Raw genomic sequence first — 18,524 nt, 5'->3', positions numbered from 1 at the left:
AAGGTTTTCCCACACCTGATTGCCACAGGTGAACAGCATTCACACTGTTTCATATATTGCCCACTCCTTGGCATTTGGCTCAGAAGTGTTTGGCTTTTAGTGCTGGGTCGGGGGGTGGGGGTGGATTGTTGGTGATATTGGTAGAAAAAGTGGCAAACTTGAGCAATTTTTGGAAGCTTGATCGGGGTTCTCTGCCATTTTTGTTTATGCACAATTTTCTCATGTTTTGTGGCCAGCCAGCTTAGGCATTGTATTTTGGTCACCTTAGAAATGAGTGTTTATTTTCTAGTAAGAGTGGTGGTTCTTATTATCTTGGCCTTGTAGACCCTGATGTTTGTTTGCTTCCTTTATCCTTCTAGTTAATTTTGAATGGTGTAGCTTATTTGTTAATAGTTAACTGTAAAATAAATTCCTTTGATTCATGGCTACGTTTGTTTGAAGGCTCAGTCTATGGTTTGCACTATCATCACTTTGTTGTATTCTGTGTGTCCCGCAGACTTTTTGAAAGCATGGGAGTTTAAAAGTTGGGGGTTTGAAGTTGATGGATTCTAAATTCTGAATATAGTCTTTATTTAAACTTCACATTTACATAAGACCAAAACAGTATAATGCATTTTAAAAAAGTGTTGCAGAGAAAATGCTTTTTTAAGTCACCACCATTTATTTAAAATTTCTTGCATCGCTGACTATCCATTCGAACAGATGGTTGAAATATCAAACTGAAGTACCTATAAGCAGGATATCGATAGTGGACACAGTGTAAGCAAAAAATTAGTCAAAAATTAAAATTGAGATGAACATTTGCCTTCTTGGCTTTTTTTTTAAAATGGTGCGCATAGCAGAATGTGTGCACCATGCAGTGGTGCAGCTGGAAGCTTATAACTGGAATAATGATGCATCACTGCACATCGGACTCATTCGGTCATGAAAATCTATTCTAACTTGTCAAGTTTACTTGACAATAGGGAAGATGTGCTTTTGATATGGTATTCATACTGTATATGTACTGTGTTTTTAATGGCTGTCCATAGACATCCATTGTAGCCTGTGGCTGTATAGGTTTTTATATAGAGTGGGGCTGGCATTTAGGAGTTCACTCACTTTTTGCAATGATGTAATTTGTTTGTATATTTATTTAGTGAGGTATAGGCTGCTCATCAGCTGGTTACTCCTAGTGCCCCACCACGTTTGGTTGGTTTCCTGTGGCTGCAGTATGACTGTCCTTCCTCCCTACTTCATACATACGTCCATCCATTTTGTCCCACCTATCCAGGCCACCCGAGAGATCCAATATCTCCAGCATGTCATGGGCTTACGCTGGGGCCTCATCCTGGTAGGACATGGCTGGCACACCAACCCTGAGGCATTCTACTCAGATGTCCAAACCAACTGAGCTGGCTCCATTTGATGTTGAAGAGTAGTGGATCTATTCTGAGTCCCTCCTGAAAATCGAACATCTCACCCTGCCTCTGAGAGAGGCCAGCAACCCTTTGTAGAAAGCTGATTTTCACTGCTTGTATCTGTGATCTCAGTGGCTCATACCCAAAGCTCATGACCATATATGATTATATAAATATAGTGCTACTGGCCAGCCAACAACGCCAGTCACCACGAAATTTGCCTCATATTTTTGGAGTGACTCACGAAACTTATAAAATAATGAGATATTAATGACCAACTAATGATCTGGGGTGTACAGCACTAATGGTATGCAATATTCCATATTCCTTCTTGACAACATCACCACTGAGTAGTGTTACTGTCACATTCGCCCATCTCAAATTGAAATGGTTAAAGCTTCTTATGGATGTGTGCACACTGCAGGAAACTTAATGCAAAACCACATAAAGAAGCCTACTCACTGCCAGTTTTCAGAAATTCTGTATTTGAATGATGTGATCTCTTTCCAACCTCTGAAAAGCATCTGCACCAACCCAGTATCACGGCAAAACATAGACACACTGGTCCACAGTGTCCATTTCCCGCTTTACCTCTCCAAAGTGTGAAAGGGGCAAGAGTGCAGAAGTTGCATTACCAGCAGGTGGAAAAAATATATTTAAAACTAGAAAGTCAGTAGTGAACAAAAAACATTTGAAGTACATTCCAGGGTCCTTAATCACCGGCTAATATGTATATACATGTAGATGTGTTAGTGTTTATATGCTTTCCTGTCATTATTTTCATGTTGGCTTGAAGAAAAAATATCTCTCTCTGCTGTAACTGCAGCTTACTGCAACTTCTGCATGTCATGACACCAACTGTGCAGTCTGTGCAGACAACCTGATATCACAGCTGATATCAGGTTGTCTGCACAGACTGCACAGTTGGTGTCACCTGCAGAGAGAACCTGAAGGTCAAGCTGAATAAGTGCTGCTGCTTCTTCCGCAAGCAAGTCAAGTGCCTGGGCCACGTGGTCTCTCTGCAGATGGGGTGGCTATAGATATAAACAGAACTGCCAGAGAATGCCAAGGAACTAAAATTATTCCCATATTTTGCAAATTACTATGGACTTTTTGTTCCTGGGTTTTCTTACATTGCCTACATGTTCAAGTCCTTAGTTGCAAAACTGACTCATTAAGACAAGAGGCAAAAAAGGACCCAAATCCCATTGGATTTAGGCCTGCGACATAGCTTTTCAGACACTCACATCACATTGCTGACCTGTGCAGATTTTAACAAAACTTGTTACAGTAACAAATCATGATGGACTGGGAGCTGTCCTGTGACAGGACAGTGGGAAGGTACGATTCAACTATTGCTGTTGCTAGTCAAAGTCTCTGCAAAGCAGAAAGGAGTGTGCAGAACTACAGTTTTATTAGAACTTTTAGTCATTAAATGGGCTGTGAAAAATTTAGGGGGTACTTATTGGGCCAGAATTGCATAATAAAGTATGTATGATCTAAATACTCTCAATGATCTTAAAACAGTTCATTTTGAGAGCAAGTTCTGACCTAAACAGCAGGTATAAACCACGTCAGGTAAATTCAGATACTGTGTCTAGTGAAAATGGGACTGTAGCCTTTGGTCCCACCTTTGTCCTTGCTCAGGGGCTTAAGTGCACAGTGTGTCAAGTAGCACCTGCCTCTCAAGACCGTATCGTAGGCCATAACAATGTCTCCTTGGGAAGGTAAAGCTAACTAATCTTGCAGACAGACTGGCTGATCCAAGAATTTCACTTCTTTTGGGAGAAGTGATGGCAAACAAGGACAAGAGAGAGAAAACATCCTTGTCAAAACTGATAAACAATGAGACATACTGATCAAAAGAGGCTTCACTTGTATAGAGGCTATACAACTGAAATCACCATAAGGGGACCTGTGTGAAATCAGCTGTTGCTGCTACAGAATGTGCAATTGCTCACTCTTCATGATAATGATCACCACCGAGGGTTGGAGCGGACCCAGACCTGATCAGAAGGAGGTGCTAGGTACAGAGTAATTTCAAGGTGCTTTACACTGCAAGGTAAAGACCCTACAGTAATACAGAGGAAAAACCCCAACAATCAGATGATCCACCGCATGAGCAATCATATGTCGACAGCATGAAGAAAAACCCTCCATTTTAACAGTAAGAAACCTCCGGCAGAACCAGGCCTAAGGTGGGGTAGCAGTGACCGGTCGAAGGTAAAGAGAAGGAGGCAGGTCAAAAGACACACTGGGAGAAAGCCAGAGTTCAATAATAACTAATGATTAAATGCAGAGTCGTGAATAAACACATAGTGATTGAAAAAGGTGAGTAAAGAAGAAACACTCAGTGCATCATGGGAAGCCCCCACCAACCTCAGCCTACTGCAACATAAATAAGAAAGGATTTAAGGTCACCTGATCCAGCCCTAAATATACGCTTTATCCAGAAGGAAAATTTTGAGCCTAATCTTAAAAGTAGAGTATCTGTCTCCCAAATCTGTGAGCTGTTGAAGCAGGTGAAAGGCGTAATGACTGCTCTGAAAAAACACGCTGAATATATAGATAACAAAAAGTTCAGTTTATACTTTAATAATCTGGTAAATTCTTAAGGTCAGAAAAAGGCCTGAAAGACCACAGAACACAACTGAAATGGATGACTGCATAATTCTTTCATTGGTTAAGAAATGTTTAAGGATGAAAATCGAGCACAATAACCAGTTCCTAGCAAATTCCTTGGAATTTTCAGTCTGCTTGTCTATCGAGTCTTGCACTTGCGCTACAATCAGCTGATTTCAGTTCATGTGCCAGAGGAGTGGTGCACTGTGGATTTGGACATTGCACATATTGCAATGGGTGGCTGTAGCTCAGGTGGTAGAGCAGGTCATCCACTGATCGGAAGGTTGGTGGTTCAATTCCTGGCTTCCCCTAGTCTATGTGCCAAATATCCTTGGGCAAGATACTAACCCCAAATTGCTTTCCGATGCATCCATCGGAGTATGAATGTGTGTGAATGTTAGCTATGAAGCGCTTAGAAAGATGTGCTTGTGCGAAAGGGTGTGAATGGGTGAATGCACAAGTTGTGTAAAGCGCTTTCAGTGCTCAGATGAGTAGAAAAGCGCTGTATAAGAACCAGTCCATCCATTGCACAAAATATGGGAGCACAGTATTCCAAAGGAGGAAACACTGGATCTGTCCATAGGTTCTAAACTTTAAGAAGTCATTGACTGCAAATGATTAAACACAATCCTTATACTTAAAATTAAGTGAATTTGTTTAATTAATTTCATTTCAAATTTTAGACCACTTGTGTCACTGTGTACCCTTTCTGCTTTCTTGTTCTAAAGCCTCTTCCTCATTTAATATTAGTAACAATTTTGTGCATTCAATTTTGCTTTGATTAAATTTGATTGTGCAGGGTTACTGTTATCAATTATTAATACTCATATCAAGGATTACTATTTCATTGTCCTTACGCGCTCAACTATGCTAAACATATAAACCTAAAACAGATCTGTGAGTCTTTTGTTTTCACTCGTTGTACTTGTATTACAGCCTAATTAAAAGCCATTGCTGTGATTAATCTATGCTAATGTTTTCACTGTGAGCACTTTCCCTGCCATTATAAGTTAATATCCCCAATGCGAGGCTTGAAATCTTCCTGCCTGTAAATACAGTAATGCCTTCACACTGCAAACACAATGTTTACACACCTATAATTATTAGAAAAACTAAAACATGTAATATTACAGATATTTAGAATCAGCTCTCCCTCAACTGCAGAGGGACAAAATGTACTGTACATATTACAAAAACAATATCAGTTCACTACCTTCGGTCGTGTAGAGGTACTATGATTATTATTTAGAAGTTATACTAAAGTCTAATGTATTGACATCAAAACACCATGAGCAGTGACGATGATAACTGTGCTCCCTTGATGAAGCATAGCATTCCCCTGCCTTCAGCCATGTGGCTGCAGTCACAAGGCAGTGTTCATACTATTCTGGGTGACGTGGGTGACTAAAGAGGAGGTGAGAAGGGTCCAGGTCTTACTAAAGGACAAGATCAGAGAGGCTAAGGACAATTACAGGAGGAAGCTGGAGTGGAAACTACAGCAGAACAGCATGAGAGAGGTGTGGAGGGGCATGAAGAACATCACTGGATTCAGGCCAACCAACAGCAGGGGAGCTGAGGGAGGTGGCTAATGAGCCTCACCAATGTGCCTCCCTCTCTCTTCACCCTGACACTCCTCCCCCACCTATCACTTTCACTCAAGACCAGGTTCAGAGGCAAATGAGGAGGCTCCACTGAGGCAGGTCTGCTGGACCAGACAGGGTGACATGTGACCTCCCACATCATGAAGACCCTGGAAAGGCTCATCCTGGACCAGCTCTGACCCATAGTCAGACCACATCAGGATCCCCTTCAGTTTGCTTACCAGCCCTGCCTCGGAGTGGAGGACGCCATCATCTATCTGCTCAATCACATCTACACCCACCTGGACCAGCCAGCGAGCACTATGAGGGTCATGTTTTTTGACTTTTCCAGTGCTTTCAACACCATCAGGCCGACCCTCCTGGGAGATAAGCTGACAGCGATGCAGGTGGATGCTTCTCTGGTGTCCTGGATTGTTGATTACCTGACAGGAAGTGTCATGGTCCGAAGGAGTGCGGAGTGCGGAGTTTCCACCCCTGGGCGGAGTCAGTGCATCTTCCTCACTAGCAGCACCTGAGCATAATTGAGCCTGCTGAGGTTTTTAAGGCCAGCATTGTCGGTCACACTTCGCCAGATCGTCTGCAACCTTGCCATTAGTTTGGACTTCACAGTTTACGGTTCTCGTCTGTGTTTTGTTGGCAATAACGTCTGTGTCTTCTCTTTTGCTACCAGTGGTTTCTGAGGCAGGATTTGTTCTCTGAGGACCTTTTGGATTATTACGCTGGATCGCTTCAGCCGCCTCCACGCTCACCTGCCTGCTTCCCTGTCCAGCTACTCCACTGACCCACGGACCACCACCCCCTCCCCCCCAGCTTAGCCCCGCTCACGCTAAAGTAAGACTGTGGCATTATCCTGTGAGTTTGTAGTCATTTACTTGGACAATCCACTAATCAGTACTCTCCCCCTGCTCTTCACAGTGACGCTTCTTTACCTCTTTTCCTCGCCTCTGGAGTTCCTGCACTGGAACATACCCAGTGTCGGGCTCTCCTCCCCGTCCACGACCGTCCCAAGTCTCCCTCTCTGACCCCTTCCAGTACTCAGTAAAACTGATTGTTTCACCTGTTTCAGACTATTAAGTTTTAGTGTGTTTTGCTCGCAACACGCAGGATCTGGTTCTCGTAGTGTGGTTCGCCCTATTCGTGTTCATTACCCTCATCGTAGTGATGCTTACTTGTGTTTATTGTGCTTAGGGAGAGTTGTTATTTCAAATTAAGTGTTTGTGTGCTAAGGCTATGCCGGAGAGTTAACGTCTAATTTAAGTCTCTAAGTGAATCCCTAGTTTCTTAACTTCCTCAGAAAAGCCTTAAACTGAGACAGGTGTTTAGCGTTCACTTTAAGTTATTCATTGCGTTGTGTATTTCCCTTGTACAAATAAAGTACCTTTTTCACTCCACACCTGTTTCTCCGCGTGCTGTCGCATTAGAGTCCTCCCATATTCGGCTCTCAGCCATGACAGCACAATCTGGCCAAACTATGGACTCTGCAGATGCCAGGCGGACTGCAATCACCAAAGAGGGTGCGATTCTAGGCGCCCATTAACAGAACATTCAGTCCCTTACGGCTAGGGTAGCTGCGCTCTCTCAGGAGCAAACCAAATTGAAGGCTGCTCTTCAGGCTCTTCAAAGTAAAGAAGGTGTCTGATTCTGGGGCTGGGTCGAGTCCCCCCGTGTAAACAGCTGCACATCACATGGCGGCGTTTCGGGCTGCGAGTTTCCCGGAGCCCAACCCATTTTCGGGGGAACCGGAGGATTGCGGCGGATTTCTTTTGCAATTGGACTTAGCTTTCAATCGCTCACCAGAGTCGTTTATGGATGCCGCCGCTCGGGTCTCCTATTTTGTGGCAAAATTACGTGCTCGCGCGTTATAATGGGCGGAGGCTTATTTGGCTCCTGCCCGGCTGTCGCTATGATGTGTTTCTGGGTGAGTTCAAGAAAACATTTGCTCACCCAGAGTCTGAGAGCGGCACAGTGCAGAGGTTATTAAGTCTCCGCCAGGGCCACCGCAGTGTGGCGGATTTTTTGATTGATTTTCGTACTGCTGCTGCTGAATGAAGGTCATGTAGTGGATCAGCCTGAATGAAGACATGAGGGATCAGCTTGCATCTCGGGATGAGCCCACTACCTTTGAGGGACTCGCTTCGCTCGCCCTCCGCATAGGCAACCGGTTGTGAGGGAGGGAGCCGGCCAAGACATCCAGACCCCCATGCGCAGCTGCTCGCTCGTTCCCGGTCGCATGCGCCCCAGCTCCCACTGTGAATCCGGTACCAGAGCCGCCTGCGGTTGCCACCGCAGCGGAGGCCCCTCCGGAGCCAATGCAAATCGGTTGGTCTCAGCTGTCACTGGAGGAGAGGCAGAGACAGGTGCGTTCATGGGCCTGTTTTTTCTGTGCGTCACAAGGCCATTTCGTGGCACATTGCCCTAAGCTGGCAAAAGGGGCCGCTCACTCGTAGAAGCGGGGGTACGGGTAGGCCTTTAGACCCCGTCTTTTGTTATCTGTCAGCATTGAACATAGTTCACTCAACGTCTGCTTTGGTCGACTCCGGTTCCGAACAAAATCTCATTGATATTTTCTTCGCGCGACGGTTAGGGCTGCCCCTTGTCTCCATCAAACACTCTATCCTAGCTAAAGCTTTGAACAACCACATTTTCGCCCAAATCCTTTACCACACTAAACCCGTCACAGTAATTACCTCTGGTAGTCATCGTGAACGTCTCGTTTTTTACGCCCTTCACTTTCAGATACACCGTTAACTTTTGGTTATTCCTGGCTAAGACTCCATAATCCCCGGCTAAATTGGGAGGGCCAAAGGGTACTTAGCTGGAGTTTGTTTTGCCTTCTAACTGCCTCACTTCCACCCCTGCTCCAGGCCCCGAAACATCAGAGAACCAGGAGCAGTCTTCTCCGGACCTCACTGGGGCCCCGACCGAGTATCATGACCTCCGGGAGGTGTTTGGAAAGGATAAAGCCTGTTCATTACCTCCCCATAGACCCTATGACTTTAGTGTTGATATGCTTCCGGGAGCTCCCCTCCTTAAGAGCCGTCTTTATAACCCCTCCAAACCTGAACGTGAATCCATGGAGAGATACATACAAGAATCTCTCATGGCAGGAGCTTTTTTCACCTGTTGTGGGGGAATAAGGACGCATTGATTTTCGTAGTTTAAATGAAATAACGGTCAAAAACAAATATCCCTTGCCTTTAATCAGCTCGGCTTTTGAATCTCTCTAGGGTGCCACAGTCTTTACTAAATTAGACTTACGAAATGCCTATCACTTGGTGCGCATTAGGGAGGAGATGAATGGAAGACCACCTTTAGCACGCATTTAGGGCACTTTGAATATTTGGTAATGCCTTTTGGGTTGACAAATGCACCCGCGGTCTTCCAGGCTCTTGTAAATGATGTCCTACAGGACTTTTTGGATCGTTTTGTTTTTGTTTATTTAGATGACATTTTGGTTTATTCAAATACATTCGTGAACATGTGCCCCAAGTGCGAGCAGTGCTCCAGAGACTATTGGAAAACCAGTTATATGTCAAAGCTGACAAATGTGAGTTTCACGTGTCCTCTATTTCCTTCCTGGGATAAGTGCTGGCAGGGGGGCAGGTGAAGACAGACCCGGCAAAGGTAGTTACCGAGTGGCCAGTCCCTCCCAGCTGCTAGCAGCTCCAGCGGTTTTTGGGATTTGCCAATTTTTACAGACGCTTCATTAAGATAGACTTGTAGTCAAGACCACCTAAACTGAGACCAAGACAAGACCAAGACCAGAGGGTATCGAGACCAAGACAAGACCAGAGGGTATCGAGACAAAGACAAGACCAAGACCAAGACAAAAAAGTCTTTAAACTGCAGCCAGATGCTGCTTCGTTTACGGGTTTCAGGCATATTTATGTGTTTTTGCTTTCGCACAGCCCTCCTCACCGCTGTCTACTGTCTCACTCACTTACTGAGAGGACAGACGCACGCTCCACTTGACTGTCACGTCTCTCACCCTCTCTGTTTTTCACAAAATAATATTATCCTATATCATCGCATGTGATTGGCCACAATATGGAGGGATTGGAGCATAGCTGAGCCACTGTGTGAGAGCTGAGCAGCCAAAGGAAATTAAGTGAGGAGCCGGCTCTCGCTCAATGGGAGTCGACTCTTCTGATTCACTACAAAGCGCTCTCTAAGCACGGCTCTTAGAGCTGATGCTTTTGCGCATGACACATTATGGAACGTTACGTTGTGTGTCATGGATACTGTTGACTCCAGAGGCGGAGCCAGACATTTTATACACCCGGAGCTTAGCCCTAAAGGGTAGTGTTCATGGGGGATTAGAAATGACTGAAAGATTTATTAGGCTGTGTTTTGAGTTTTGTTCAAAAAAGAATGACTTCATATAGGAAAAAATATATATCACATATGCAGGACACCTTAAACTAGTTTTTTAATTAAGCAGCAAGGCAGAACAAAGTGGGGGCTGTATCAAGACACACGGACTAAACCCCAATTCAACCAGACCCAGAACTGATCCGGAATTAAAACAGGACTACAACAGTTCAAAATCAGGACTACTTAGGATTTAACCAAGACAGAACTAGAACCAGAACTAGATGATAGTAGCACGAAAAATCATCATAGACCTGCACTACACTTACTTTTTAATTCTACCAAAGTACACTATTTAGATTCAGAAAAGTTTATATAATTATTTAGCCTTGTTGTGCAAACAAGCCTGCATAACTTAATAAATATAGAATTTGAAAAGTAACAAATGGTATCTAAGAAGAAACACTAGGTACGAGATACATGTTCTCATGAGTTTTGGCAAACAACCATTTGACTAACATGTGTGTCTCACCTGCTCTTGTTCCCTCTCTGTTCCTCTCTCTCCCTCTTTGTGCTGACAATCAAGCCAAACACCAACATCATCAAATATACAGTTGAAACCAGATATTTACATACTCTTCAGATAAAAACACAAACACTTTTTTAATAGTAACATCAACTCAGACTTCAGAATTGAGCCACACTTATGGAGCTCCACAATTCTTTTCCTGGTGTTTTGGTTGATATCTCTTGATTTTCACATGTCACAGAAACAGGCTCTGTGTTTTGCCTTATATGCATCCACAGCCAATTTACTCACATGGACTCTACTAACCTATCAGAAGCTTCTTCAGCTCAGAATGGAATCGTCTGGAGTTTTCTTATTAATTAACAATAAACTTAGTGTATATGTACTCCTAAATTTGATGAAAGTGATAAAAAATAGAGAGCTCTCTGTCTCTTTATTCTGACATTTAACTAATTCAAAAGATATTTCAATATTTATTTATCTAAAACAAAACAAGTTTACTCTAAATTCATGTTTAACAAAAAAATATTTTTATGTTTTCTCCCTAAAGTGTAAATATCTGGTTTCAACTGTGAATATACTGCTGTGTATTGAAATTCCTCTCATTTAGCATAGAAATATACTGAACAACATACAAAACATAATATATAAAATAACATCTACCAGAGTTTTTTCTTTGAAAGAAGCTCCTTATGTCCATTGTTGTGTTCATCAGTACACAATTGAAACCGATTTAGAGAGTTTGTTTAGCCGTGGAGGGAAACAACTGAAAATATGAAATAAACACACATGTGAGCTAAGACTCTCTAAAAAACAGCAGCATTGTTATTCGGCTTTTCATTTCACCATTTGTTGATTCACTTGAAGAGCAAGTAACGTAATATGGGTCAAGTGATCAGTTTGACATCAATCTTTCGTGATAAACCGTCATATTTACATTATTTGTACAGTACGAATGATTTGCTTTGGTACCTGGTCAAACTTCAGTTCTCCTCTGTCTGCCTGGCTGCACTTCTCCTACAGCAAACTCGCAGGCAGCAGCTTCTCCCCCCTCGCTCACATGCATAAGCGCTGTGCTCAGTCGCCTAGTGCCTGAGCTCGGATCATACCAACATTAGGGGGAATTTATGACTGTGCACTATGTGGTTCGAATATTGTGTTTAGTTTTTGTTTTATACAGTTGTCAGTCAGGCATCTAACTATGAAACAAATTACACTCCAAAAGACCCCAGGCTTCTGAAAAAATGACCCCAGCTTAAGCGCAGTAAGCCACACACCCCCACGCTCCGCCAATGGTTGACTCCAAATCTCCCGAACACTATGTCGATCTGAGACAGCAAGACCAAGACAGCAAGACCAAGACAAGACCGAGGGATCAGAGACCAAGACAAGACCAAGACCAAAGTCCGTCGAGACCAAGACAAGACCAAGACCACGTAAAAGTGGTCTTGAGACCAAGACCGGTCTCAAGACATCCAACTCTACATTAAGAACTATAGTATGGTGGCGGCCCCGCTCACTCGTCTTACTTCCACAAAGCTCTTTTTTCAGTGGACGCCGTTTCGGGAGCTTAAACATCGGTTTGCCACGGCACCCATCCTGGCCCAAGCTGACCCCAGCAAACCCTTCGTGGTGGAGGTGGACGCTTCCGATGTGGGGGTGGGGGCTGTGTTATCTCAACGCTCTGACTCGTCGTCTCAGTTGCATCCCTGTGCATACTTTTCTCACAGATTGTCATCTGCAGAACGGAATTATGACATAGGAAACCTGGATCTGGTTCTTGTAGTGTGATTCGCCCTATTCGTGTTCATTACCCTCATCGTAGTGATGCTTACTTGTGTTTAATGTGCTTAGGGAGAGTTGTTATTTCAAATTAAGTGTTTGTGTGCTAAGGCTATGCCGGAGAGTTAACGTCTAATTTAAGTCTCTAAGTGAATCCCTAGTTTCTTAACTTCCTCAGAAAAGCCTTAAAATGAGACAGGTGTTTAGCGTTCACTTTAAGTTATTCATTGCGTTGTGTATTTCCCTTGTACAAATAAAGTACCTTTTTCACTCCACACCTGTTTCTCCGCGTGCTATCTGCATTGGAGTCCTCCCATATTCGGCTCTCAGCCGTGACAGGAAGACCACAATATGTATGTCTCCCACAGTGTGTGTCTGACAAGGTAATCAGCAACACAGGGGCACCACAAGGGACCGTCCTCTCCACCTTCCTCTTCACCCTCTACACCACAGACTTCAGCCACTGCACAGAGACCTCCATCTTCAGAAGTTTTCTGACGACTCTGCAGTGGTTGGATGCATCAGCAGGGATGATGAAACAGAGTACCGGGCTGTGGTCGACTCCTTTGTCATGTGATGTGAGCAGAATCATCTGCAGCTCAACGTGACAAAGACCCAGGAGTTGATTGTGGACTTCAGGAAGACCAGGAAACACTTGACCCCTGTTTCAATCCAGGGGGTCACTGTTGACATTGTGGAGGACTATGAATACCTCGGAGTATACATTGACAATAAACTGGACCGGGCTAAAAACACCACAGCACTTTACAGGAAGGGCCAGTCGTCTCTATTTTTTGAGGCAACTGAGGTCCTTAGACATCTGTCGGACAATGCTCAGGATTTTCTATGAGTCTGTTGTGGCCAGTGCGATCCTCTACGCCAGGGGTCAGCAACCCTAGGCACGCGTGCCACAGTTGGCACGCGAAGGGTTAACTGATGGCACGACCATAGCTGGACTGGCCATCGGGCATACCGGGCATTTGCCCGGTGGCCCGATGATTTTTTTTAAAATTTATTTTTGTAACGGTATAAACAATGAAAGGTGGTGGATTGGCCAGATGTTGGCCGGTGTGTAAAAATAACTCAATTGTTTGGTGGTGGCTATGGTGGACCTTCCACAGATTCAGTAACATTAGTGGAGGCTAGCAGGTGGATGAGGGAGAAGGGAGGCAGGAGGAGGAGAGACCCGAGGCAGCCGCTGGTCCGAGTGTCAGGTGAACTGAACTTCAGGTAAGAAGTTATGACCTGCAGTCTATCTGGGTCAGATATAAACCAAGTTAAGGTGGAGTTTATTTTCGTTGTGCTGACTTTTTACAGTCAGTTACAATAACTCGTAATGCGTACTAGCTAGCATGACGGAGTTTCTATACAGTTGGGTGGTGCTATGATGTTACTGATAGTAATTGATAGTTATTTTATTCATAAGGTTATTTAGTAGAGTTGCCAACCGTCCCGTAAAAAGACGGAATCGTCTTGTATTCAGAGAAATTATTACGCGTTTCGTGTTGAGCTGAGAAGGGACGCAGTTTGGCCCGAACTTCAGCCAGGATGGAAAAAGACACAAAGGTGGATTTATTCTGTCGTTACGCTGTCAGCTGTTTCTTCTTCTCTCATTCTGTCCTCTCCTGTTTCTACTTCAATCATGAAACTGATCAATGATCAGCTGATCAGCTTTTCTCTCTTGTTTGTTTATCGCCCACTTTGCGCCAGAAAGAGGAAACCAGCGGATGTCGCGCTAAACAACAGCACCATGTTTAAGCTTGATCAGCTGTTGTTAGAATTTATCTAATATTAATTTCTAGTATCAGCTGATGTTTGCTGGAGCCACAGCTGTAAAGCTGCTGGTCATGATATCGGTTTGGTTATCTGGTGAGAGGGAAACATGCAGATGAAACCAGGAGATGTCCTTACTGAATCATCAGAGCTGAACAGGTGATGGAGAAACAGGTTTACCTTTTAGGTGACATGAATGAATTGAAGGGAAGTTATGAACTGTTTCTGAGAGACAAATAACACCAGGATCCTTTTCTAAGTAGCTGACAGCTGGTAACTGTGCAGGGGCGGATCTAGCAAAAAGTGATGCCAGGGGGCCAGGTAGGGCATTAACAGCGAGAGGGGGGGGACAAGGAAATACTTTTCTTTCTTATTCTCATTTATTAAATAATTATCTGAAGCTTACAACCAAAGTTTTTATCTGATGTAAAATGTATAGAAATCATACATATACCAACAAGACAGTGTACATCACTGTCATAACAGCGTTTGTTTTCATTCAAAGGCTTTATGGCGTTTCCTATAATACCTGGTGGGCCGGTCTTTAGTCAAAATGCTGGCTGAGTTAATGCCAGTTAATGCAACATCGAAGCAGCTGGAATCCACAGCTGTGCGTGTTCATGGAGCTGCATTGTCACCTGCTGGACATCACTACCTGACAAGTTTAACTGTCTTCAGAACATTGCAGAGGCCTTATTGACAGTATTTGGCTCTACATATCTGTGTGAGCAGATTTTCTCTCACATGAGTGTCCTCAGCCGTCTGAATGCTGGACACTCGGAGACCTGTGTCTCTGAGTGGGAGACCAGAGATCACATTAACATGTGTGTCTCTGTATTAACAAACATGTCATATTGGCCCAGTTTATTTTTCTTATCATTGTTGTGAGGAGACCATAAATAGCATTTGTATTTTCTGTTGTACAGTTCATTTGCTGTCATAGTTCTTGGATAAAAAGTCTTTTTTGTTTCAAAATAGCTGATAACTATTCGCTGATAGCTGCCAACATCTGCAAACAAATATAATTCTATAAAGTTGTTCTATATAGTGTGTAACTGTTAATATAGAGCGTTATTAAATTTATTGCTAATGCAATCATATGGCACACTGACTTCTGAGGAAATTTTAAATGGCACTCGCCATCAGAAAGGTTGCCGACCCGTGGTCTACGCTGTTGCATGCCGGGGCAGCAGGTTGAGGGCTGCTGATGCTAACAGACTCAATAAACTGATCACAATGCCAGCAATGTTGTGGGGATAGAGCTGGACTCTCTTAAGGTAGTGTTGGAGAGGCGAATGTTGTCCAAAATAAAGACAATGTTGGATAATACCTCCAACCCACTCCATGACATGAAAAGCACTACTGAACGACACAGGAAATCATTCCTGCCTGTGGCCACCTCCCTGTACAAGTCATCCACCTAACACACTGTATACTGCTACACCCTTTTTGAACATGCTCTTCTTTCTTTCTTTCTTTCTTTCTTTCGTTGTTATTCAGATATTTATCAATAAGTGACTTATATGTATATATATATATATGTATGTATATATTGTATTGTGTTGTGCTATTTCTTACTTCTTGTATTGTCTGTTTTTGTTACTGTTTGTACTGGAGCACTGTAACCATCATAATTTCCTCTAGGGATCAATAAAGTATTCTGATTCTGATTTACCATCTCTTCTGCCTTTCTTCTTTTCAGATATTTCTACAACTTGATGGGAGTCTACCTGTGGTAAATCCAGCTGACTGGGAATGATGGGAGGGATATACATGTCTAAATTAGGTCCCATAGTTGATGGTGCATGTCAGAGCACAAACCAAGTCATGAAGTCTAAGGAATTGTCTGTAGACCTCAGAGACAGCATTGTATCGAGGCACTGATCTGGAGAAGGGTACAGAAAAATTTCAGCAGCATGGAAGATCCCAGTAAGCACAGTGGCCTCCATCATCTGGAAATCCAAAGAGTCAGGAATCACCAAGACTTTTCCTAGAGCTGGCTTCCCAACTAATCCCAGTGATTGGCGTAGAAAGGCCTTATTACTTACTGCCTGTTTATGCCCTGTCCTTATCTTCAATGTCATGCTGCTCTGTTGTATCTTATTGCCCCTTGGTGATAAATAACGTCTTTCTGATTCTGATTCTTAGTCAGGTGAAGTCAGGTGAACAAGTGAAATGCTGTGAATGCTTTCAGATTGCACTTTACTTTTCATTACCCTGCAATTTTTAAAGAAAATGATTGGTATCAACACAAATTTAAAAAGTACTTCTTTTGCCCATGCTTCAGCTTTCCAGATTTCATAAAAAACACCACTTTTAAAATATCTCTGTATACACTCTGCCAAAGAAAGTGGGGAAAAAAACTTCCTCTACTCTATTTCAGAACTATCAAAACACTTTAACCTAAGAAACTTACTTTTTTTGAATATTTTGAATGCTTGTGATATATTATTTTACACAGTGTCCAAGTAGGTGCATGAATATGTCCACACTTCTAGAGGACAATACAGAGTACAAGACCTGGCAATGAAGAAAGTGCTCCCAGGTATTTCATTTCTCATCAGCTGACTGTACATTCTCCTTAAACCTGAACTTGAAAAAAAATACATTATTGACTCGTTAGGTGCACATATCATTTGTCCTTCTTTCCCCCCCCTAGGAACAGGATTCTTATTAATGGAAAAGTAGGACAAAACCCTTTGTCAAGTATCTATTGCCTCTCCTAATTTCTGATTTTGAACTGTCACAGAGAACAACTGTTTCCACATAACTTGACTTCAACAACACATACGATCTGGTCCTCATAAAAAAAAGGAGATAAGTGGAAAATCACACCCACCTTGACCATTTTGAATATTTAGTCATATCATTCCGACTCACCAATGCATCACCAGTATACCAGTCACTGGTAAATGTCCTCTGAGATTATCTGAACCAGTTTGTCTTTGTTTACCTGTATGACATTCTCATCATTTTAGAAACACTCTAAAAACACCAGCCTCAGGTTCGCAAAATGCTGCAGTGCCTGCTGGAAAATAAATTGCATGTCAAAGGTGAGAAATGTGAGTTTCATATCAGTTTTCTTTCTTGGTTTCATCATTTAAAAAATATGATACAAAGCAGAAGGTCACAGCTGTGGAGGAGTGGCCTGTTCCTGCAACCAGAACCTGCTGTCACTCTCCTCCAGAACGCAATTATAATGTAAACTTGCCCTGGAGGAATGGTGATACTGGTTAGTGGGAGCTGAGGAGCCCTTTGTGGTTTGGACAGACCATAAAGACAGCCAAGAGATGCTTGGTAAGCAAGGAGGAATTTGTTCTTCACTAGATTTAACCTTTGTATTACCTACAGACCTTGCTCCCGCACCATAAAACCAGCACTCTCCCACTAAATCACCACCTTTGAGACCACCTCTGAAAGCACCACCATCCTTCTGCCATCCTGCATAGGTTCTCTAACATGGGAAACAGAATCACTGATCCAGTAAGCCCAGGACAATGAACCAGTCCCAGGTAATGGTCCAGAAGCCATCTAGATGAATCTATAAGAATCCCATCATCGTTTTTCTGTACTACCTATTTTGGGTGGCATCTCTAATTAAGGATGTCCAAGATTATGTGTCTGCATATCCCACCTGCACTCAAATTTTCAAGCTCGCTACCAGGTGATTTACTCTGTCTTCTCCAAACTCCTGGACCCTGGTCTCATGTTACCATGGACTTTGTGACTGGGTTGCCTCCCTCATCTGGTAATACAGTTATCCTTACTGTTGTTGATTGCTTTTCGAAGTTTTCACACTTTGTTGTTCTGCCAAATCTCCCATCTGCTTTAGAAACAGCTTAGCTTCTGACCAGCTTTCTTCAATCTCATGATATCCTGCAGGATATTGTCTTGGAATTGGAGCCCACAATTCATGTCACTAGTATGTGTGGAGTTTTGCTCAAGACTTGGAGCACAGGTTAGTCTGTCCTCTGGCTTCCAACTCCAGACCAACAGGGAAGCGCAGTGGACCAACCAAGAACTGGAATTGGCTCTTGGGTACACAGCCTCTACCAACCAATTCACCTAGACCTTGCAACCAACCTCGATGGAGGCAGAGCCATCTCTTCCACAGTTTAGTTTTCACATGTATATTTCCTATTTTATTGTGTTAGCCTTTTTGACTCTGTGCATTGTGTTAAGTTCTACTTCATGATTCATTAGTCAGACTTAGTTCAGTTATATTCTAACCTGTTTCAAGTCATCTTAATCCAGTGTGTTTAAGCTCTAAGCTTCTTTCCAGTGTCTCTGCCAAGAGGAGGCAGGGCCCCGTGGCCGCCACTTTTGTTGTGCGGAGCAGTACCCAGTTGTGAATGAGTCTGACTTTTTCCCTCTAAATCACCACAAGCCGAAAACTCCTGTTCAACACACCACAGGCCCAGCAAAATCTAAGACTGTTTATTATCTGCACTGGGCTATCAGAAGACTGGTCATTACCAACTTACATCCATACGAAGCATCTGAGAC

At 43.2% G+C, this 18,524-nt stretch overlaps 1 protein-coding gene across 1 annotated transcript in view; it reads right to left on the bottom strand.

The window, feature by feature from the left end:
- Positions 1-18,524, bottom strand: part of grik2 (glutamate receptor, ionotropic, kainate 2) — a 288,770-nt gene that overhangs the window by 26,179 nt on the left and 244,067 nt on the right. The gene's annotated exons all lie outside the window — the stretch shown is intronic.

This window comes from Oreochromis aureus, linkage group 11 (assembly GCF_013358895.1).
Source record: "Oreochromis aureus strain Israel breed Guangdong linkage group 11, ZZ_aureus, whole genome shotgun sequence".
NCBI lineage: Eukaryota > Metazoa > Chordata > Actinopteri > Cichliformes > Cichlidae > Oreochromis > Oreochromis aureus.
The sequence above is the reverse complement of the archived record's forward strand: the minus strand, read 5'-3'. Positions and strand labels throughout refer to the sequence as shown.